This window comes from Leptonotus elevatus, chromosome 21 (genome assembly GCF_054856555.1).
Source record: "Leptonotus elevatus isolate MCC_2025b chromosome 21, RoL_Lele_1.0, whole genome shotgun sequence".
Lineage (NCBI taxonomy): Eukaryota > Metazoa > Chordata > Actinopteri > Syngnathiformes > Syngnathidae > Leptonotus > Leptonotus elevatus.
In genome coordinates this window covers 16,047,030-16,070,765 of record NC_141259.1, presented here as the reverse complement: position 1 = coordinate 16,070,765, position 23,736 = coordinate 16,047,030, and the positions used below count along the sequence as shown (strand labels likewise).

Below are 23,736 nucleotides of genomic sequence, written 5' to 3'. Positions count from 1 at the left end.
TAAATACATTAAAAATAAATGAATACAAATAACAATTGATGGAGTGTTAATTTTTTCCGTTGTGAATTACGGGTATAATTTTACCTATGAACTATTTATTAACTTATTCAATGAGACAAATGTAATAATGAATTATTACAGGGGTTAAATACAACTGAACTGTACTTAGGCAGTGATTTGTTTACATACCACAAGAGGGAGCCCTTGTTCTACTCGCCCGTTTAATTACAGTTACACAGAACTCGCCATTTGTTACTTCCCACACTTGGAGGTTTTTGTGACACTTCCCTCCAAAACACTCAAGAATTGTGTGAGCCTTCGGTCGCCGATTCACCAATTTGCGATCCCGACAGCTTTCCGCGATACAAAACAATCTCGAAGCTTTGGCTTTCCATTCTGCGGGAAGCAGCCACTGACATCGCGCTAACCTGCGGCCGCCACGATGGAGCGTCTCGCCTCGTCAGGTGGACACGCTCATTGTCCGGCCGCCTTATCTCTCCGGGGCCAATTCCCTCCCCGTGTGGAAATCAGCCAGGCTGACAGAGTGTAAGCATTCCCGCGGAACATTCCGGAGTAGGTAGAGCCCCGCGGAAAAAAACGGTCAGCCGTGTCGACGTGGGCCGTAAAACAGCCCCCCCGGATGCTTAATTGCCAGCAGCAGGATGCATTAGCAATCTTTCACTGATAAGGCGAGTGAATGCAGCGGCCTTTCCTCTTCTTATTGCTTCCATGGAAGCGCTTGAAGGCCCCTGGGAGACGAGAGTGATGGTGCGAACGTTTTGGATGCCAAAGCTTTATAATGGACCGCGGCTGGTTTGTTTGGTCGCATCTCTCGCAGACGTCTGACGCCATTTCAAGCGATGTTTACCTCCACCAAGCATAAAAAGCATCAGGTTGTGAGGTCGGCGAGGTCTTGGCTACGGAATAAGACGCCATCACAGTCAATCATCATTTTGAGCGGTGCCAAGATTTATATTTTCATTTTTTTGCTGTTGTGCTTTGTTTTTTTTATGGTTTGCTATAAATATTTTTGTTTGCAAGACCAGTTGCAAAAAAAGAGAGCTATTATTTTACCTTTTGTATTTAGTTATGGGTGTCCAATAATATAGTTGGCATATAAAACATAATATAAAATACAAACCAGTGTTGTGCAAGTCATTCAATATGGAGCTGGTTGACATGCAAAATATAAATATTATTTATTGACCGTCATGTTTGTGCTCTCGTTGCAACTGCCTGATGTAACCAGCAGCCTTTGGCATTATTATTTTCTTCGAGTAACAAACTAAAGCAACGCGCTGAAGAATGAGATGACCTGTAAAATAATTTTAAGTTTATAAAGTAAAATGTGGAATGAGTTGAGTATTTTTTTTAGAGAGAAAAAAAAATCAGATTTTTTTTTTTCAGCTGATAAAAGCGTGCGCTACAACAAACACGGTGTGTTAAACGCAAATCTGGCGCGTTTGTACGGCTAAAGTGATAACCGGGGATTAGGCGGGGTACACAGGCGCGCTTACTGCAATGCGGACTTGACGCTCCGCAGGTGGGGCGGGAATTTTACTGCACGCTAAACACTTTAAGAGATTAAGACGTCGGCGTGTCAGTGCAGAGTTTGTGTTAACACACCGACGCTATAAAAGCAACGTCGTCGCCTCCTGATAACGCCGCAAATATGGACGGCAATGAACGCAATATGGAGTTCAAATCTGTGTTTTCATTTTTTTTTTTCAAACTTGCCTGTTCCAATTTATGTAGTAAGTGAACTCAGTGGTAAAGTAAGGAACCCGCAGTAATGACGGACGAACGTTTTGTCCGAGCGCCGAAATTGAGGCCGAAATCGAGGCCTGGCATGCGATGACAGTGTTTGGAAAAGTTGCTCCAACGAGAAACTTTTCAGCTATTTCGACTCAAGTATACGCAGCCTTAAATCTCGGGAGGTCTCCTGAGTCTTTTTTTTTTTTTTTTTTTTTTTCACTAGACGGATCTGCCCACTTAACTGCCGTCGGTTTGACCTCGTAAACACAACGCATTGATCACATGTTATTAAATGTTTACAAGCCTTGCGAGCGCGGCACTCTCACGTGAATTTATCACCCTTCTTAAGAGAGTACAGCGCTCGGCAGTCAAGAGAATCCTCAGTGGGCTTGGATAAATCCGCCAAGCAACGGGTGGTCGGGTAGACACGGGCAAAAGGAATGACGACGGGCAGAACGGATCTTTGCCACTCATGTACAAAAAATAATCATAATAATTCCAGAAACAAATTTTATTTTGATGAGGTTGATTCAGCAATGCAATTTTGGTGCCTATCAATGATTTAAGGGCAATCCCAAGAAGGAGTCATGTCATATCACCGATGACAAAACTCTTCTTTGCATCTGGATCATTTCAGTGTACTGTGACAATTCCTGGATGTACTGTCCCGAGTTTTAAACAGAGATGCAATGATTAATCGATTATCAAACTAATCGATAATAATTTTTGATGGTCGATAATCAACTATTATTAAATTAATCATTAGTTGCAGCGTAACATTAAATGCATCGTTCCACAGGATGAACTGATGCATCCAATTACTTTTTAAGTCAAACAAAGCATAGCTTGCTGGCTTCCCCCAAATTATTGCTGCAAAAGATTCTGAAACGTAATTATAACAATAGCAATATGTTTACTTGCCTCTTCCACTAACACTTCCAATTCCATCACTGCAAACTTTCTTGTGCACTCAAGGTGCTGCCACAAATTTCCCACGGTGAAAACCACGTCGCCACCACTTTTACACCTGTTACCAGCAGCGTTAGCGTAAACACGCAATTTAGTCGCTGCTATTTGGAATTTTTGTGTTTCATGTGTTTCGTTATTTTAGCCCGCAACACCGTAACGTCAGCTTTTTCCACCCTGTCCTCTGATTGGTCTTTGTAAAGTATAGAAGGTTTCTATAACTGCGGCGTGATGAAGTGGTGGCATTAAGCGGTGGATTAAGTCAGTATCTCCTCCACTGAAGGACCGGGTCGCAAATGCAGAAGCCACCTCTGAAATCCACGAGGCTAACACGTGGGTCCGGTTTGGGCGACCCAACCCCCCCCCCCCCCCCCCCCCCTCACTGGAGTTGGCGATCGGCTTATCCCACCGGCTGGAGGCCATATTTAGCGTCAGGCGTCGACATGCTCGACCTGACACACACGCACACACACACATACAGGTTGGATTACCTGGTGCTCCCGATTCGCTAATCCCAGATCTGTCCCGCAAAGATTAGGAGTGAGGAAGTCGTCAGCCACACGCAAACACCTCCAGCACTTTCTGCCTCACATCACACCTTGCATCCTAAATGTTTGCTTCTCACAAGTAAACATCCACAGGATCCAATAGCCTTAAAATATTGAGCTATTTCCAACATCTGCAAACGTTGCTCTCATTACATAATAATTTGTCCTCCAGCGAGGGAGGCAGGAACTTGTTTGTTGTCTTTTTTTTTCCTTCTTCATCCAAGCGAAAATATCACAAACGTGTCTTCCCCAACATTTGATCTATTTGAACCCGAGCCAGCGCCTTTGCTTGAAATAAACCTGTGCAGGGATTCTACTCTGTTAGATCGAGGCGAGATGTTGATTAGCTGCTATGAGTCAAGTATGCATTGTGTGGCTAATGTGTGTGTGGGGGGGGGGGGGGGGTGTTTGTGTATATTTGTGCTGTTTCCGGGAATTATTTCCCAAGTGGCAACTCGAAGTGAGTAACAAGCTGCTAATAGCCTGATTAGCCACTGTGCTCCCGTTAGCATTGTGCGGCAACAACCGGACACACAGAATGACCTCAAAATGTAACAACAAAACTAAACAAAAATAACCACTCATGTAATGTTGGTGTTAGTTTTCTGCTATAAGTAAAATTGTTTGAAAATAAAAAATGTGATGAGGCTAATAAGCTATTAATAGCCTGATTAGCTGCTTTGGTTCTGTAACATCTGGAAGAGACCAAAACAAGCTCACAGAAATGGCTTTGCAATTTCCTTCTGACCAAAAAGGGGATCTTCCTATTAGATGAGGCGAACAATTGTGATAAATAGCCTGACTAACCATCCACCTTAGCGTTATGTGGCTACAACTGGACAACAACAAAAACGGGTTCACAGTATAGAATGAGATATTTGATGCTAGCCAAAAATGGAATGGTATCCAGAACAATTAGGTGAGGCCGCTTTTATCCAGATTAGCCTGTAATTGGGCAGGTCTGAGTGACAAACCCAAACCCCACAAAGTTACATAAGCACTAAACAGGCTGGCATGAATATTCCATAGTTGTTTTTTTTTCCTTACAGAGTTGGGGTTTGCAAAGAGGTGGAACACAACCCAAACTGTGACGTGAAAGCAGTAAAAGAGGCTCACAAGAATAGTTGAGCTATTTCCTGCCAGCCTAAAAGTGTGTTGGCTCCTAAAATGGCAAATAGATTATGCTAACAGGCTGCTAATAGCCTGATCAGCTTGCTTCTGGTCACATTAACTTGCAACATCCAAAAATGATCTGGAATGAGGGCTTGACCCACAAATGTAACGGCTTCGGAGCTGGAACAAAACCTGAAAATGAGAGATAAAAAAAGGTGTTTATTTTTTTTTATTCCATCCATCCATCTTCTACCACTTATCCGAGGTCGGTTCGCGGGGGCAGCAGCTTGAGCAGGGAAGCCCAGACTTCCCTCTCCCCAGCCACTTCAATCAGCTCCCCCGACAGGATCCCAAGGCGTTCCCAGGCCAGCCGAGAGACATCGTCTCTCTCTAGCGTGTCATAGGTTGTCCTCGGTGTTGTATGTTTTTCAAAATTCCTGCCTGCCCAAAAGTTCATTACTTCCTAAAAATAGCAATTACGTAACAAGAAACTGCTCATTACGAGAACGATTAGCTTCTGTGGGTCATTTTAGCATGTTGATGTCATTAAACTATTTGGATCCTAAACTGATTCAAAATTCAAATAAAAAAAAACGTAGGCCACAATAATAATAATTTAGCATTTTACTGACTGGCCAAAATTATCCCAAAAAGAGATTAGACGCACAAACTGCTAATACAAAGTACAATTTGTTGCTACAGCTAACGTTAGCTTTTGATTTGCTACAACTGGACGACACAAACTAAAAATGCAAACCAAGACACAAGAAACGTGTCACAATAATGTTTGTGCTATTTCCTTCTTGCCAAAAAGGGAATCATTCCCCAAACCTGCAATTAGACGTGGCCACCAAGCTGCTAATGGCCTGATTAGCTGCTAATTTGGCAGATCAATGCTGCTAAAAACGAGTTATCCTTTTGCTTGTCCATGCAGAAAGAACGCGGGCCTCCAGAGGTGGTCGAACGCAATTTAAACGTATGATATCGATAAGTGTAAATAGACGTCCAGTTGACAAGTTTTCTCGGACACAAACAGAGCTTCGAGCTAATGCGCTGGGCCAAACAAGCGGGCTTCACCGTGGGACTCATGCTCCATGAATTCAGAGTTAGAGGACGTAATGAGGCCTGCAGCGCGAGCAACACACTGTGTGAGCGATGAGGAAGCTCGAGGTGGACCTGCATACAGAACAAGGCGCTCGCCGTGCTTGGGAACAATGGCGCCTCTCCGCGGGGGGGGGAGCCTCTGGTTGCGCCGAGATTATGCCGACTGACTCTTGACAAAAAATAAACGGGGAGGGAGAGAGAGAGAGAGATTGTGTTGTGCCAACCAGAAATCAATACTCTCGGAAGCGTGTGTGCGTGCAACGGCCGCTGATAATTAGCTGGGGATTAGCTTGGTCTGTAAGGCTTTTATGGATATTGCAGGACTCCCTGCAACTGTTAAATACGAACAACAGCTGGCAGCATTTGAATGTAACAACAAGATGTAGCTTTTGGGGTACATCTTGTCACCGGTTCTGTTTTTGTACACTTGAACATTTTCAGCACTGGAAACTTTTCAACTGCTGACTTGGATTCTGATTATAACAGTCGGTACATGACGTACCGATAATGAACTACTACAACAATATTTGTCTTGTAAACATAATCGACCTTCTACCTAACTACAGTCATTTTCATTATTTTTTTTTATTATTATTTTTTTTTTTATAAAGAGCTCAGTATTGTTCATTTGGAAATGTCATCATCATTGCTCTTTATTTTTTATTTTTTTTATTTATTTTATTTTATTTTTTAATATATATACATACATATATATATATATATGTATATATATATACATTATTTTTTATTTTTTTGTATGTGGGTGAGTATGTGTATGTGCGTGCGTGCGTGCGTGTATTTGTTAGCTCACCAAAAACCTATTAGAAAAAATCCCATACCGTTCACCTAAACCGAACACCGCCGTCAGGAGACCCGAGGAAGGACCAAAGAAAACCAAGGAAGGTGAAATCCAGCACCGACCGGACACCACCCATCGGGCCACCCACCAGAATTCTTCCCCAACCCAAGAAACATCTAAATTCCAGTCATTTTCTAACCTACCCATTTTTTCCACCCTGCCTAACAATCAACCTACTCATCGGCTCAACTATAACTATCTATCCGGTCAACATACCTAGCCATCTTTCTTACCTCTTTGTCCACCCGTACGACCTGCCAGTCCTTTCTAACTACTTACCTACCTGCCCATTTACTACCCACCTGACCTACTTGCTTACCAACCTACCTTTTCGTCCATCCTGCACACCTCGCCATTTGTCTTTCCTACCTACTGTACCTGCCCACCTTCCCATCTGGCCTACTTACCTACTAACCTAACTTTTACTCCATCCTACATACATACCACATGTCCTTTTTACCTACTCCATTACTACCTTCAGGTTCGACTAACACAAGCGTGCCTGTTTAGACACGGGATCACAACCAATAATAAGATTTAAGATGTTGCCACATTTGTAGCATTTTGTTATACAGGTACATATTTTTTGTCAGTAAGATCAACTTTGGTTTCAGAGGCAGGCAGTCGAAACAAATATGTCCCTAATAGGCAAAACATAATCATTTACACGCAGAAGTAAACATCTGTCTTTGGTTATTAACGCGGAGTTGTTTTGATAATGTAAGTTAAATCTCGTACAAAACGAGGCCAGTTGGATTAATCAAAGATTTTGATGTTGATTGCAAAAACAACCAGACAATTCTAACTGAGACAAACAAAAAGGGGGATGCGGTTTAAGACGTTTCTTTTTTTTTTCTTAATAAACCAAACCGAGACCAACTTGAAAACCGGATCCAGTCACAACATAAAATTGGGTTTGATGTAAAACCGCTCCGATCAAAATGTGACGTTTTGCATCGTTGCGTCGACTCATCGTTGATGTCGTCACTTTTGTGCTGCTGTTGCACATTTGTAGCACATTGTGATGCATACGTTCTTTTTATTAACCTCAACTTTTGTTTGTCCCCAAGAGGCAACAAATTAAGGTGATTACATGCTAACGTAAACATCCATCTTTGCTTATGAATAGAAGTTATTTTTGTTATGTTAAATCGGGTGCAGAACGAGGTCGATTGTATTAATAAAAGAACGATTTTTCTGCTGACGGAATGAAGATAATTAGATTTGTCATCCAACATTTACGGCAAACTATGAAAGCTTCATACGGCGTCTCCTGACATCGCCGGAACGCCGCTCGCCAAGCAAGACCATGAATATTTCAGGGCGCTCGGCTCGCCCTGGCGATTCCTCTCGGCGTTTTTTTGCCACGGTGCGCCGTCGAGGACGAATGGGGAGTGACGCAGGTGCGCGTCTGCCTCTTCTTCCCCCTTCACGCCGATGACATCTGACAGTGTCAATTTCCACTTGGCGCTTCCCTCCCGCGCCGCCGGCACCTCGGCGGTGTCGTCTCATCTCCCGCAAATTCCGCTCATAAGAAAAAGCCGCGCACCTGTCGCTTCGCGTTTCGTCAAGCTTTGCCCCCCCGTCCGAAAGATGTTACCTCAGCGCGGGGCTTCCTCTTGACTCACTTTGTGTTAAATAGTGCACTTTGGAAGTCACAGTGCACGTGGGACCAAAACAAGGGGCAGGCCTTATGCAGAGTTCAGCAGTAAAAGTTCCATTAGTTTAATTGGTCCCTGCAATGCATGCACGAACAAAAGGGAAAGGATTCGAGGAAGACAAAAAAATGACTTGTCTTTCTTTTTTTCCTTTTTTTTCCTTTTGTACTGAACAAAACACCCACAAAGGGCTTGTTCGGGAAGAGAGAATAGCTGTTAAACAGCCATATGTCATTACAGTAAGTAGGGTCATTTGGGTTTTTGCCTCGCATTAAACGCCGCTCGTATTTTGTTCTTAAAAGTCGTCTTTATCGAGTGTGAAAAGGTTACAGTTTTTGCTTCAGACAAAGCCGGCGGCAAGACTCCTCTTCATCAAGGTAATCCATCAATATCTTTTGATCAAAATAGGGAAAATGTCCATGGTTTTTTTTCAGAAGATATTTGTACATGATCAATTAGGGATGTGCATTCAAAAAAATATCCTAGTCCTAAATCCTTAAGCCGAACCCATACACCTAACCCTAAAACTATTCAATCCTAAATGCCAATCCCTAACGCTAATACCCTAAACCCCAACCCCTAATCCTGAAACCAGAACCCTAAACCTTAATTCTTGTTTTCCTTCTTCTTCTTTTTTTAAGATTCAACATGTCATCATCATTGCTCTCTCTCTCTCTCTCTCTCTTTTTAAAAATAAATACATATTATTTTTTTATTCTAACCGTATAACCTTTCCCAATCCTGGTCCTCGATGTCCAGAATAGTGCAGGTTTTAGACGTTTTCGTCCTCCAGCGCACCTAATTCTAAAGATATGAATAATATCATGCTTGTGAAGAGTTTGCTGAGGATCTGATGATAGGAATTAGGTGTGTTGGAGTTCGGAAACATCCAAAACCTGCAGGACTCCGGCCCTTGAGGACCAGGATTGGAGAAGCCTGCTCCAACCCTAAAACCTATACCCACCCCCTAACCCCAAAATCTTAATCCAAACCTTTCAACCTTAAAACCCTTAACTCTAGCCCTAAAACCTTAACCCGAACCCATGGTGCTAATCCTAAAACCTTTGCCCAAAGACCAATGCTAAACTCCCCAAAAACAACCCCATCCTGTAAAACCCTAACCCAACCCCTTAAAGGTAACCCAGACCCTAAAACCTTAACTCTACCTCTGAAAGCCAAGAGACAATAGCTGCTTAAACAGCTGCATGCCATTAAAATAAGTGGGGTCATTTGGGGTTTGTCGTCCATTAAAAAGCGGCTGTATTTTGTTCATAAAGTTGTGTTTATTGAGTGTGAAAAAGGTTTCGCGATGGTCTGTTACAGCCGGGCCGAAGACACAGCCAGAAACAAAATGCTTTCTGCCAGGAAGTGAAACCTTTACAGCCGTGACTTTGCATGATGTTCATCCATAAATAGCAATGCATCGTTTATTGGAGCTGCTTTCAGTAAAACCATGATTTGTCTTAAAGTCCATCGAGATTACAAGTTGCTACGTTGCCAACTTGGGGATGTGGACAATAAAAATGGAGTTGCATTTTCAAAAGTGGATCTTTAAAAAAACGGTCACAGACAAAGGCGGCACGGTGGCTGACTGGTTAGCACGTCCGCCTCCCAGTGCAAAGGTTGCGAGATCAAGTCCGGGCTTCGGCCTTCCTGGGTGGAGTTTGCATGTTCTCCCCGTGCCTGCGTGGCTTTTCTCCGGGTACTCCGGTTTCCTCCCGCATTCCAAAAACATGCATGGCAGGTGAATTGGACACTCCAAATTGTCCACAGGTGCGATTGTGAGTATGGTTGTTCGTCTCTGTGTGCCCTGCGATTGGCTGGCAACCAGTTGAGGGTGTACCCCGCCTACTGCCCGAAGCCAGCTGGGATAGGCTCCAGCAACCCCCGCGACCCTTGTGAGGACAAGCGGTACAGAAAATGGATGGATGGATGGATGGTCACAGACAAAACCCTGACCCCAACTCCTAATCCCAGCCCTTAAATCAAACTCTAACCCTATCCCTAAACTCGGAACCGTCCGAACCCGCATCCTCAACCCATAACTCGTAATAGAACATTTACTCAAACCACAGCCATAATCGCCAGGCCAAAACCCAAGAGAAAATATCTGCTTATATGGCAGTATGTCATTACGATAAGTAGGGTCGCCTGGGTTTTTGTCAGCCGTTAAATGGCGGTCGTATTTTGTTCGTACGGTCGTGTTTATCGAGTGTGAAAAGGTCAGAACGTCGCTAAGGTTGAGCCACAGACGCAGCCGGCGGCAAACGCCATCTGCCATGAAGTGAAACCCTTTGACCCGTGACTTTCCATAATGTTCATCCATAAATATCACTTTACTTTTCCACCGGCGAACATCGCGGGCCCAAAGAGAGACGGTGCGGTCGGTACGTGGCCCGTCTCAGAAGGCGCAAATCAAGTGCAGCTCGTCTTCGCATTCCGATCAAATCTGAAGTTGTGCGCTGACATTTCACACAGTGGGCAGGTTGAAAAGTGAAAAGTTGTTCAGGGGACGACAGAGCAGCGCGACCTCTGAGATCGAGCGCCTCGTTTTTGCCACTAAATATGAAATACATCAAGTCTATCCTGTCTCTTTCTGGCCGGTGGATCAAATGTCAAGCTCTTCTTGCGGGCCGCTCGGTGCCTCGCGGTCACTTTGCCCGGTTGGAACGTCAAAGGTGGGACTTGGATTTCATGCGCGGCTGCAAAAAGACATTATCGACCTCATCAATGATTCAAAAGAGGCGACGGCATGCAAGCAGCAGCCGTCGTTTTAGAAGGAGAGTTGCCGGCATTAATCGGATTCACACAGGCAGAATCGGAGGTGCCGTCTGTTAGAATTGCTAGGATTGTCTAAAATCCATCATTTTATAATAGTGAGTAATAAATATATATTTTATACATAAGGTGTTATCAATTAGGTTAGCGGACCAAAACGATGTATCTATCAATTCATCATAATTGTCATGGTGTGATCACCTAATCATACGATTCCATTTGACCTAACCCAAAGTCCAAACCATAACTAACTGTGCACCGTAACCTTGACCTCTAAGCCTACCCCCCCCCCCCCCCCAAGTCTAGAACTAGCCCAAACCTTAATCAATTACACTCATCTGTATCTTCATGCCTCACAAAAAATGTTACCCCTAAAACCCTAAAATCTACACTATCTCCATCCATAAAATTGTTTCTTATTAAAAACTTAACCCAAGCCAAACCCATAACCTCTGAGCCTAACCCTGGCCCAATCTCCATCCGTATCCGCATCGCATATATCTAACCCAACACTAAACAGCATCAACCGAAACCATTACTAAATTGAACCCAGCCGCAGTTGGTAGCGCTAACGAAATCCTTAGCGCCAACACCTTCTACCCTTTAGAACCCTAGCGACCTTCCCTGTTGGGGTCTCCGTGACAAAAGGTCAGTGAATTCATTAACACTTCAGGCCATCAAATAGTCACGCTGGTCCACACGAGGACTCACAACGGTTCTCAGGACGGCCACATTTCCATAGCAATGGGATCACAAAGCTTACACGTAATGGTGGGAAACGTTGGAACTTCTGCCGCCGCTTCCTTCTCCCGCCTCCGGCAACGCCGCGGGGATCCTCCGCAGACACACCGCCAACCCAAACCGCCCCCCCCCCCCTCCCACACAGTCCTCCCGCATGCATTAAAAGACCCACAGTGGCTCGCTGTCTCACATTGAGACGCACAATCATCAGAGGTGCGACGATTCCTCCATTCTAACAAGCAAACGATTCGTTTGGTGGGTGGACGACGAGACAAACGCGCGTCGTCCCAATTATTCACGTCGGCCATTGTTTATGGACGTACACGGTGCACTCCTCGTAGTAAAGTACTTTATGGATTTTTAATGGTGGGAAAACACCGAGCCGGCATTAAAGTTAGATGCTTTGTGAGAAGGAGCAGACTCATCTTAAGTGTGGCAGGCAGCTCAAGAATAAATTTCACAGAAATTTGAATGAATGACATTTGCAAACACACTTAACCCTTTTGACCCGTGTAAACAAATCTATTCAGTTCAAGTCAACATTACGCCGCCATTTTACAAAGCAACCTTGTTGCATTCTGCTGCTGAATGGCAGAATTAATTTGCACCAAGAGGTGGAAAGTAGCGAGCTACTCGAAATCCACGTCGCAGTTATTTGGCTCGAAGGGCTCATATTATCGAATGTTGACTTGCGGCAAAGGATTGAGTGTTGCAGTGCAATATTAGGCAGGGCTGATAATTCTACTTTTTTTATGGGAACAGCCTCCACGTATGTGGAATAGAAATATGAACGAGGATGAGAAGAAATTTTGAATTTCAACCTCAGAACCCTCATTTGCTTGCACCCGGAAGTTTTTTTTAAGCCCAAAATCGGACAAATCTGTCACTGACGGCTCCTACCAAGCCTAAATCGCAAAATGATCATGTTTTACTTATCGTTTGTGGGGGTTCTGAATCAAAATGGGATCTTTTTAACACCCGCCAAAAAAAAAAAAAAATGGCAGCAAATCCAATATGGCGGCCAAATTTAGCTGTGTTCAGTCTCAAAATGTATTTGAAAGTGGAATATGGCATGTTGCATATCGTATCTCGTGGTTTCCTGTGCTGCGTGTCAATTTTTTACACTGCCCAGGAAAACAAACTGCCGGGAAGAAAATGTTTTCAAAGCACCACGGAAGAACAGGTTTGTTCCGAAAATTCTTGCTCTGACGTCACAGCTCGAACAAATCACAATCGTTCTAAAGCAGACGTGAAATCGGACTTGCAGCTTACGTTGTCCAAATATATTTTTCGGATTTGTGGCATATACCGCATTACTCCGATTTTGATGCTCCTTTGTCAATTTCAAAGTGTCACTGCATTTCGGCACAGGAAGTTGGATCAAGACCAAAAAGTTGGTTCGGGGTGGATAAGAAAATATTTCAGGTGGCTGTCAGTTAAAAATGTTGCAGAGTGTTCCGACCTACGTTCAAATCGGGTTACATCGTCACCACTGTAGGATGGGAACGCTACCATAAACCGAGGGACCGCCTCCTCACAGGGACCGCCTCCTCACGGGGACAGGCTGGTATTGTTCCCTTTTGAAAAGTTTTAGGTTACTTGTGGATATTCTTAGCCATCCAGATCGTTTCTTTCTCACGGCAATGAATCCTTCGCAAATGGACTGGAAGATATTTCAACTCTCATCTGAAAAAAGGCTTTCATCGGTTCATGCAACAAGGCTTGTTTTCTCCGATGAGAGGCGAACGCGGGTCGCGTGTCCCAGCGGTGTGACGGCAGTCGGGAACCTCTGATGTCGCGCACCGTTTATACGATCTGTAGTTGCGCATAACGGCACAAAAAAATCAAACAATAGAAATGCATTATCATTACTAGTATTGATTGCACATTTTCTTTGGAAAAGCCCTCAGGCAATAAAGCCCCCCCTGGCTGTGATTCACAGAACTGTCATTCAAAAAAGTCGTCAGGGAAAGCGCGGCGGGAGCGACCCTGCGATCGATGGATGGTCCGGGAACCTTTCCGGTGTGGCGACGACTTCTTCTTCTTCTTCTTGTTGTTGTTAGGGAGAAGAAACCGTTTGCCTTAACCGGGATTAACACCTCTACGAGCCTGCGAGATCTCCCGCCGTGCATTAATAAATCATCTGCGGGATCCATGCGCGTTTACTAGCGTCATCCATCCTTTATAGGCTGTTTGCTACTGTTTTAATACCACTTCACCGCCTCCCACCGGAACCTTGCGCCGGGCTTTTATTCAAGAGCTTTTGTTACTTTCATCTTTTTTTTTAACGCACAGTCTTCAGCGTGCCTCCCGCCCGCTCATCCTCCTCTTTTCGGTCTCCTCGCTGCTTCGCAACAAGACTGCTCAATACTCGCCTCGCTGAGATAAGGAACGCGATACTTGTTCTGGGGGGGGGGGGGTTAATGTTGACAGCCCGATTGCGGGAAAATCCCAACAAGAGCTGAAAGTGCAGAAGATGTCAGACTGCAAATGAGCTGTCGCTGACTTGGGACATCACAAAAAAGAAACTGCAGTGAGGATTATTGTGGGGAAAGCGTTATGGATTGTTCCATTTTTCAAGCAATGTTGGATGAAACAACGGGAAAAAAAAATCATCATCCTTGGACGGGGAATGTGATGAGCAGCGTGAAAAGGGTTGTACTGTAAATGCCGCAAAAAGTTGAGCGAGTGTAAGCAAGATGACCACAAAGCCTGAAAAAGTTGCGCATTTTACAGGAGGACTACTTTAAATATCCCCCAAATTGCACATGTTGGGTTAAAAAAAAAAAAGTTTCCAAGGGCTACCGTAAAGCCTGAAAAAGTTATGCATGTTAAATAAGATATACTACTGTAAAATAATAAAGTTGGATGCTGGTGCTATCGTGAGACACCACAAAAGTTTGAGCAAGTTAAAATGAAAATGAAAATACCGTGAGTCGTCAAAATGTTGAGCAAGTTAAAATAAGACTTAAGGTAGTTTTTCTTTCATGACGTTGCTGTGACTGTGATGTGCCGTTTTTCTGGGCACGTATTTGTCACCCTTTTTTTGTCCTATCGGTCTTTATTCTGTCACATAGAATAAAACGTGGCCCTCGCTGGAGCTGCTCAGTTTTTGGGTTAAGGGTTCTTTGTCAGGTTCTTTCTACGAGGCCACCTGCGTCCAGCCCTGCTCTTTCTTGTTACTTTCTATTTTTTGGATATCAAGACTCTGTTTTGTAACTTACGTGTCTCGCCGCTTTTGGGTCCAAATCTCGCACCTGGCGTGACGGATGTAACCGAAATGTGTCCACAAGTTGGGACGCTCCATTGTTAGGGATAGCAAATGGTGAAAATCACAAAATAATTGATGGTTACAAGATACAAGATGGCAGCAAAGCACCTTTTTTTCTTTTTTTTTACAATTGGCCTGACTAAATGACCCTCACTTACGCATAGTTCTTTGGCGCCAAAGCACTATTTTTAGATGACATGGCTTTGGCCTGAACACTGACGAACACAGGCCGCAAACACGACATCTGGAAACTGCTTTCAATTTGGAACAAATGCCACTTTTGGATCATACGAGTTGCAAAATCGCTCGTGCGTGTTGCTACGGCAACGAGCCGCAAACAAACTTAAGTTTGCCCACCAGATGAAGTGTCGCTAATGACGGCAATCAGCTAAATGGATGACAACAACATGAGAAACGCACTTGGATTGCCTGAGAAAAAAACCTTTCGGGGATGAAAGAAAATGCAAACAAAAAATTCCATTTTTGTTGGGCCTTATTTGAAAGTCCAATTAGACCATGCGGGAAACGCGGACGCTCGTGTTCCGCCCGCGTGTTCCTCGTCCGACTGGTTGCTGTCAATCAATTAGTCAGTCAGTCATGTCCGACCTGCGTCCGCCTCCGCCTCGGGCCAGCTGTTGAGTTCTGCCCATGAATCCAGGCCTGCCTTTGCTCTCCCTCGCTGGATCCAAACACTAACTCCATGAATAATGAACGCCTCCATAGAAGCGAGCGAGCGAGAGAGAGAGAGAGAGAGAGAGAAAGGTCCTTGAGGAGCAACAGCATGATGAAGAGCAGGGAGGGGGGGGGAGGGCAACTTGTTAGTGTTCCCTCATCAATTAGACCGTGGAGGAGAAATCAACAGGACGGAGAAGCCATGCGTCATGGACTGGGAAGTGGATTGGAGTGGGTGGGTGGGGGGGGGGGTGGGGGGAGGTGGGAATCATTACAGAAAGGCCGGGGTGGGTTGGTGGGGCGAGCGGTGTACAAGATCTAGAAAGTCCAAAGCGCCGGTTGAGGTTAAGACATAAAAGGCGTCTTTTTAGCTGCGCAATTTTTTTCTGGATTCACGCTCGTCTTCTCTCGCCCAAACGTCGATGGCGTTACCGTAGTCACATAACTGCGCACGTTTGAGTGCATTTTCAGTACTCTTGTTTTTACCTGCGTTACCTTTGGTGGATGTCGTCCGCTGGTCATATTTTAAGAGAGACATTTTCGCGGGGACGTGCATAAAGTTTGATGGTGTTGCGGTAGTCACATGAATGTGCACCTTTTATAGTGCATTTACGGTACTCTTGTTTCAACCTCTGTTATTTTTGCTGGATTTACAGAAGTCCTATTTTAAGATGCACAATTTTGGTTGGATTTAAAGTCGTTTTGCATTTTAACCTTTGGTGGATTTATGGTAGAAATCTTTAACTAAAAGTTTGAAAGCATTACAGTCGTCGCATTTTAGTGCATTTACGGTCGTCTTGTTTTAACTTGCATTATTTTTGGTGGATTTGCAGTAGTCGTGTTGTAACGTGCAACTTTTGGTGGATTGACTCTAGTCTTCTTTATCCAAACGTTTTATGGCATTTACGGTAGTCTTATTTTGAACTGCATACTTTTGGTAGCTTTAAAGTAGTTGTACTTGAACATGCACACTTTTTGGGTGGATTTACGGTCGTCGTACTTCAAAGTGAGTCATTTTTGCTTTTTAACCTGTGCAACTTTTCTTTTTCATAGGGTCACCTTTTAAGGGATTTACGGTAGTGTGCAACCTCTGCGGGATTTATGGTATTCACATTTCAATCGGACTCCACATCCGGTGGAGTTTTCCTCAACCTGCCCAACTTTTCAGGGATTTATGATCATCGTACTTCAATCTGTACAACGTTGGGGGATTTGCTGTATTCTTACTTGAGCCTGCACTTCTTTTGGGGGCTTTACAGTAATCTTTTCCAGCAAGCCCTTTTGCAGTATTTCATGGAAATCTTATTTGAAATGTTAAAGGTCGCCATACTTTAACCGGTGTAGCATTTGTTTTTCATTTTTTTTGCAATCTGCTCATCTTTTCAGAGATTTCTTATAGTGTGCAACTTTTGGGTGATTTACGGTCATCTTATTTCCAACCATGCAATTGGGCGGATTGACACGGATCTTATTTTAACCCATTTTTTTAATGGTAGTCAACTTAAATTTGAGGGATTTGGCAAAATTGTATGTAGAGTTGTAAAAGTTTGCCTGATTTACAGTCGTCTTATTTTAACCTGCGCAGATTCTGGAGGATTTACGGTAGTCCTGTACGTTAACCTGCGCTGCTTTTGGGGGTTAATTGTGTTTCGGCGTATTCGATTCCTGCATACAACTAACAAAAATGTCCGACTTTGAGTCGTTTCCTTGAAATGCGCCTGTTGCGCGCGGAACGTCGACGATGAAGACGCATGGAGAGCGGCAGCTGAGATGATGGCCGCGCCGCAGACGCCGCAGCCTGTCATCGGCGCCAAATGCGTTGACGCTTGAGTGGGAAGTGTTTTTGTCAGCGCCAAGACGCGGCAGCGGCTCGAGCCTTGTTTTGGAAATCAGCGAGGAGTGCAAAAGCGAAATCTTATCATCATTGAATTGTCAGCTTCTCTGTCACAGCCGTTTTTTTTTTTTTTTTATCTTTTCGGCAGATAGGCGCAAACATGTCAATAGACACCTCTGTGGGACGGAATCTCACGTTAACGAGATGAACAAAACACAAGTCGACCGACGTCCCTTTTTGTAGTTGTGACTATAGCAGCAAAATTGACGTCGTGAATCTTCAGAGACGACTTCCTGAATAAATACTGAGGCCGCGATGCTGCACTAATTAGGAGTGGAACGGCTAAAGCCGGCTACATGTTGTTGTTGTTGTGTTTTTTCCTTTGAGAAAAATGTGCTGACCGCTCCCCGCGTGTGTTCCGCAACCGCATCTTCAGCAGTCGTAGCATCCAAACGTGTTTTTGTCAATGATTTCAATGAATCATCTGATTTGTGTTATTTCCATTTTTTTGGGTGTTTAAGTTTGACCTAAGAGCTCGTTCAATACAGATTTGACCTTGTGTTGTCGTTCCAGAACAAAATTCCGAACCCATATACTTCATAAATCTTAATAAAAATACGACTATCTTATACAACTTTTTGGCTTCCAATACGATTCCCATATTGCAGCCTAGAGTCCGATATCGATATCAGCTCTGATGATGCAAATGTTAGAAGAGACTTGACCGAGTGATGCTATTGAAACATGCAGCAGTCATGATCAAATATGACCCCATTGATTCCAAACATTTGGCTTATATAAATTTAACGACCTCAATTGCGACCTGTCGAGCATCGCAGCTGCTGCGCCTAACTTGGAGAGCAAATCGTCCTTCCAGGTGGTCCTTGTCTTAAAAAGTTGTTGTTTCCAAGCATTTCCCCTTTAAAAGTCTGGGAAATTGGAATTTGTGTGCGCGCGCGCGCGTGCGTGCGTAAAATGAGAACGGGATAACATATCGCTTCCTGATTGCTATCTTATATAATCACGTGTTAACAGAGGAAGCGACGAGCAGAAAGAGGGAGGAGATAACGGGGAGGTAAAAGGGGGGATGAAGAGAAGGAGGTGAGAGAGGGGGGGGGGCGGGGTTCCAACGTCGAATGACGTGGGCGGCAACCAATCGGAAGGCGGAGGAACCTTCGGCTGGACTCGCGCGTCCCGCGGCCGCCGTCCGCGCGCACACACGCGCGGGAAGCGAGCAGGCAGGAAGGAAGGAAGGAAGGAAGGAGGGAGAGCGTCACAATCCGTCAAGATGATTGGAAATACGCCGGGGATGCATCTGCTGCCTTTTTAGGCGTTCGCTCACACAGGTAAGTTTTTTGGGGTCGAAGATTTAAAAGCTTCAAGTTTTCTGGCGTGTGTGGAAATAAGAAGAGGGAATCATGTTGCGAGGGAGAACTTGAGGACGGGGAGGACAGTGCGCACTTTTCACACCTTAAGATGATGAAGGCTCCTCTCCATCGTCTGTGCGTGTGCGCGTGTGTGTGTGTGAGCGCGCGTGCGTGTGTGTGCCCAAACGCAGAGAATGCGCTGGTTGGTTGACCGACTGCTTGGTGAGTTGCTTGTGCGCGTGCACGTCGGGAGTTGAAGGGATGTCCCGCGTCCGTCCACGCTTTTGCTGCATGAACGCAAAGAAGAAGAAAAAAAAAAAAGAGCGAGCGAGTGAATGCTGCAGCCTCCACTGCAAAGGGGGAGAACGCCTCAGCGTTTGACAGTCGGCGCGCGCGTGCGTGCGCGCGCGTGCGTGCGCGCGCTCAACCGCCGTCGCCCGTTAACGTCACGTTGATTGGCTTCCGCTCGTCTCGTGCGCGTTTGGGCGCAGCACGCAGACGAGTTGACGACTTTGGCAAATGTGCTCGTCGCCCGCGCGCGCGCGTGCCGCGGACGTTCAAGCAGGCGGGGGGGGGGGGGGGGGGGGGGGCACTTGATTAGGGACACCTGCAGCACTTCATCAGCGGCCTGGCGTTGCGACGTTCGCTCACACGCGAGGCAAAAAAAAAAAAACAACAACCAGGAGTTCAAAACCAGATTCGAATCAAAGGACGAACATCAGGAACAAATAAACCTAAGAGAGGTGAAAGGTGGTGCTGATACTTTTGATTGACACTGTCCGAGAAATATGGTTTTTTTAATTTTTTTATGCTGAATCCGCGTCATAAATGAATAGTGCTTTTGGATGATTGTGGAAAATCATGCCAACAGTTGCCTTTTTGTCATTCGACGTGTTTAAGAAGCCTCTCAACAAACAACAATGGTGTCCACATTCTAAAGAAAACACATCTTATTGGACGTCGTCCAGGCCAGGGTGCGATTCTGGAAGTGTCCGGGGTGCTGACACTTTTGCAGCTCGTCCTATCAGGGGGGGGGGGGGGGGGGGGGGGGCATTCGCTTGGCGCAGAGGTGCGAGTCAGCCATTTGCGAGTCAAAAGCCAAGAGTGCATGTGGTGAAATGTGGCTTTTAACACACTTCGAGCTTGTCACAAAAAAAAAAGACAGTAAGACAAAAGATCTCTGCTTGAATTCCCTTAAAAAATGATTTAAAAAAGTTGGACATTCCCATGATAGAAGTGGCAGTTTGTTATTATGGCAAAATGGGGGAATCCAAGCAGTTTTGAATCAAAATGGAGGTTGGGAAGTGGTCGGATTTTATCGAACGGCTGAATCAAGTTTGAAATGGTTTCAACTAAAACAAAAAAAAAAACAATACTGATGCTATAAAGACAGAAAAGCAGGCTTGCTAATTTTTGGCATGTTGGGTTCACACACACACACATTTAAATTGAGCTACCATGCTAGCAAGCATTAGCATCGCTAGCAATTGACCAAATGTTGCTTCATTTAAACTTTTCTATCTTCCGCTTCTTCCTTGTAATTGCAGGGATTGACGTGTGCTTTTGGAATTGCGCAATTTAGGCGAGTTTGGCGATTGTATCAGTTTGCCGTCAAAATGGCGGACGGGAAATCACGTTTCGGAACGGGCCGAGATATCACCTATAAAATGTCGGGGAGTCGAAAATGAGCACGGGCCGATGGTTTGGCAGTTGAGCATGGTTTTGAAACGTCAAGGGTTCAAGGGGTGAGCAGTTATGTGAGGAGGAAGAGGAGGAGGAAGAGGAAGAAGAGGAGGAGGGAGGAAAGCAAGATGAACGAAACCCTGTGCAAACACTGAATCCTTTTTGCTCTGTTGATTCATTGTTTATGGTCTAAAAAATGAAAAAAAGAACTAACTGTGCCAGCAGGTACTAGTTATCCCAAGGACAACATGAACATGACAAACCCACTTGTCTGTTGTAAAAAAAAATAACTCACCATTGATGGCACACGGTGACTTAGAAGAATTAAATCAGAAGAAGAATGTTAATAATTATGTATTGACTTAAACTTAACATGGTTCACATTTCATCCGTCCCAAATATTCTATATTTTGTTTAAAAATCAATCCATGGGGAAAATAAAGGCCGTTTTTATTGACCCAAATATTTCAGTGAAGGCCATTTTAGAGCCGTCATTTTGATATTCTTGCTCACGACAGAATCTAATATGCGTAGAAATGAATGCAAGTTTCTGGAGCTCGATGAAGATTAATGTTGCCAAATTGACGGTTGGCTCTCGTTTTCTTGACTTTTTGGATTGCAAAATGTTCCGAAATGTTAGCTTTTGCTACAATGTCACCACCTGAAGATAATATTGAATATCAAAAATATTCACGCCCAAAACGACATCACAAGATGGCGGGAAAACCGCAACTCATGGAGCTCCACAATTCCCGTCAAATTATTTCCTCGGCACCAAAATGCCACAAGATGGCCACCAAGCACGACTCATGTATCCACAAATAGCTCATTTGGTTTTTGAGGACCATCCTGCTAACTCCCAATAGAGGGCGCACTTGCACTGTATCTTCAACTTAACTTAAGATCCGCAGTGAATTGTCCACCAGCAAGACGGCCCCAAATGATTTCTCATCATTTTCTGCCCTTCAACCGACACAAAGATCGCAAGAACGGGATCGTCTTTGACACGAGCGGACCACTCGCTCTTTGAGGGTCCTCTTTGTGACGCGCGTTGTCAGGCGCTCCGCCTTTCGACTCGGGTTCGTCGCTCTGATGATGTGCTCGTATCGGAGATGTTTCGGGGGGGGGGGGAGGGACGGGGGGGGATCTTTTGTGAGACAGCGTGCTGATATAATCAGCCGTGAACGTTCCCTTGTCTGAAAAGGTCACGGAGCTAATTAGGGCCCTATTAGTCTTAAGCAAGACGGGGGAGTGAGTGAGCTGGTGGAAGGATTTTGAGAGTGGGGGCGTGTTCACACATACCCGCCGCCGCCGCCGCCGACAGAGCGCGCACGGCGTGCTGTGGGAGGTGAAATGCTACGCTCGCGGCGCCGCCTGCTAATCCCGTTAGTTTTGCTTGCGCGCCAAACTGCAATCGTTCTCAAGCCAGAAATGATTTCAATTCCCTTTGAAAATCTTCCATGCGTCTGCTACCGATATTGTCTGGATGTTTGTCTATCTAAGCTAGCGACGTATAGTGACAGGCAAGAGCAATGAGATGTTCTTCCACTAGATGGCGTAAGGTACAATTAACCTGCATTTCCACGTGTTGACGTTCATACGAGTGAGTAATCGCTTTTCATCAAATCGTCCCGAATTTGACGGCAAGTGAATTGAGAGGAGATTGACATTCTTTTCAGTGTAGTCGAACCCCAGCTAGCATGTAAGAGATGCCGACGCTAATTCATTGTTTAATTCAGGGAACTCATAGGTTGTTGTTTTGCAGCAGAAATCCCCAGCAGCCACGGGGACAGGCAAACAACAGGCAGAATTGATGCTTGGATTGATTGGTCTCGCATGGATTCTTGTCAAAACAACCTGACGATGAGCAATAAAAGGCTTGGCCGATTGGCCGAAGTGGGCGTGGCCAAAGACATGTCTACGATAAAAATCGGATTCATGTGCAATCTTGAGGCTTTTTAGCGATGTTGTAGTGAGGGGAGGAGTTTCATTTAGTCGATTGTAATAAAAGCGCCGTGCCACCATTTTGTTGCAATTATCGTCAACACGAGTGTTGACGATTTTGACAGAGAGGCAAAGAATGTTGTACGTTTAAGATGGATTACAGAGAATGTTTGCTTTTGCTCTGCTTATTGGCTAATAAAATTGGCATTTTCCCTGAATTTTTTAGTTTGTCTCCATGCGCCCCGTGATGGACGGCTGAAAACAATCAAACCAATCAACAAATATAATCCATTCAAAGCATGCAGATTTTAATCCTGCTAAAAATCTGTGACGGCATCAATGGAAGCGTCGTCGTCTTGTCCAAGTAGACTTTCATGTCTTTTCTCCAAAGGGGGACGCGTTAGCATGCGGTCTGCTTGGGGATTTGCTGGGATGTCTCGGGGTTCATGTTTTTCTTCTCTTTGGAATTTCTTTTATGGGTTCACGCTCAGAGAATTGCTGATTTCAAACTATCAGGCGAGAAGTGCCTGTTAAAAAAAAAAAAAATAATAATCTTAAAACAATTATTACATCCAAACGACACATAAAAGTATCAACACTGAAATTTTTTTTTGGGATTTGTGTCTCTTGAAGCATGCAGTGTGAAACTAGCATAATAATCGTATTGAAAAGTATAATCGATGAGATTATTTGCTATAACTCAAAATCCGGCCTTAATCTAATAAAAAAAAAAAAAAGGTTGCCACAAAGTTACGTACGAGTCGCCAAGAAGGAGAAAAAGAAGATTTCTCCGCCAGAACATTGAACGGCTCATTGAAAAGACGGATCGTACCTTCATGCATTCCGTGGCAATCTGATTTCAGTGCTGCTTATTCATTTAGTGGGCATTTGGGGAATTGTGTGTGTGTGTGTGTGTGTTGGGGGGGGGGGGTCTGAAAAGTGAGACGGGTGCAATCTGGTCGAGTGCGACAAGTGAAATAATGCCTGCCTTCCGATGCGGCGCGTCTGCGAGATATAAACGATGCGTGGAATTTTTTTTATCATCACGCTTCTTATCATTCGTGATGGAAACGGGACACGCTCAGACATGACGAACCGGCGAACACACGAGGAAGTTGAGGCGGCAGGAAGGATGGTGGTTTGAAAATTCCTGGCAGGAAGCAGAAACACGAGCGAGGGAAATGGAGGGCGCCACAGAAGTCAAACCTTTGGGACGCCAGAGTCTCGCACTCATTTGGATCATTGTAAGGCTGTCACATGATCCAGTGAATGCCGGCCTTCCTTCTTCAGGGTCCCGAGGGGATCCGGAATCCCAGGAGAGTACCCCCACCCCCCTTTCGCGGTTCTGAGGAAAGCAACATCCTGGCATTGGGTGCGAGTCATCACCGTCAATCTGTCGTGGCTCAAACTTTTCAACGTCAAGTCGAGCGCTTTGTGGGTTGG

General features: G+C 44.8%; 1 protein-coding gene across 6 annotated transcripts in view; it reads left to right on the top strand.

The window, feature by feature from the left end:
• The window catches only part of LOC147156152 (cadherin-18), a 149,918-nt gene that overhangs the window by 56,200 nt on the left and 69,982 nt on the right, over window positions 1-23,736 (top strand). The window contains exon 1 of one of the 6 annotated variants that reach the window (XM_086065561.1): window positions 18,476-18,645. The exons of the other annotated variants lie outside the window; for them this stretch is intronic. The gene's annotated coding sequence lies outside the window, so the exon portion shown is untranslated. Of the gene's footprint in view, window positions 1-18,475; window positions 18,646-23,736 lie in introns of those variants that run through there. 6 annotated transcript variants of the gene reach the window in all.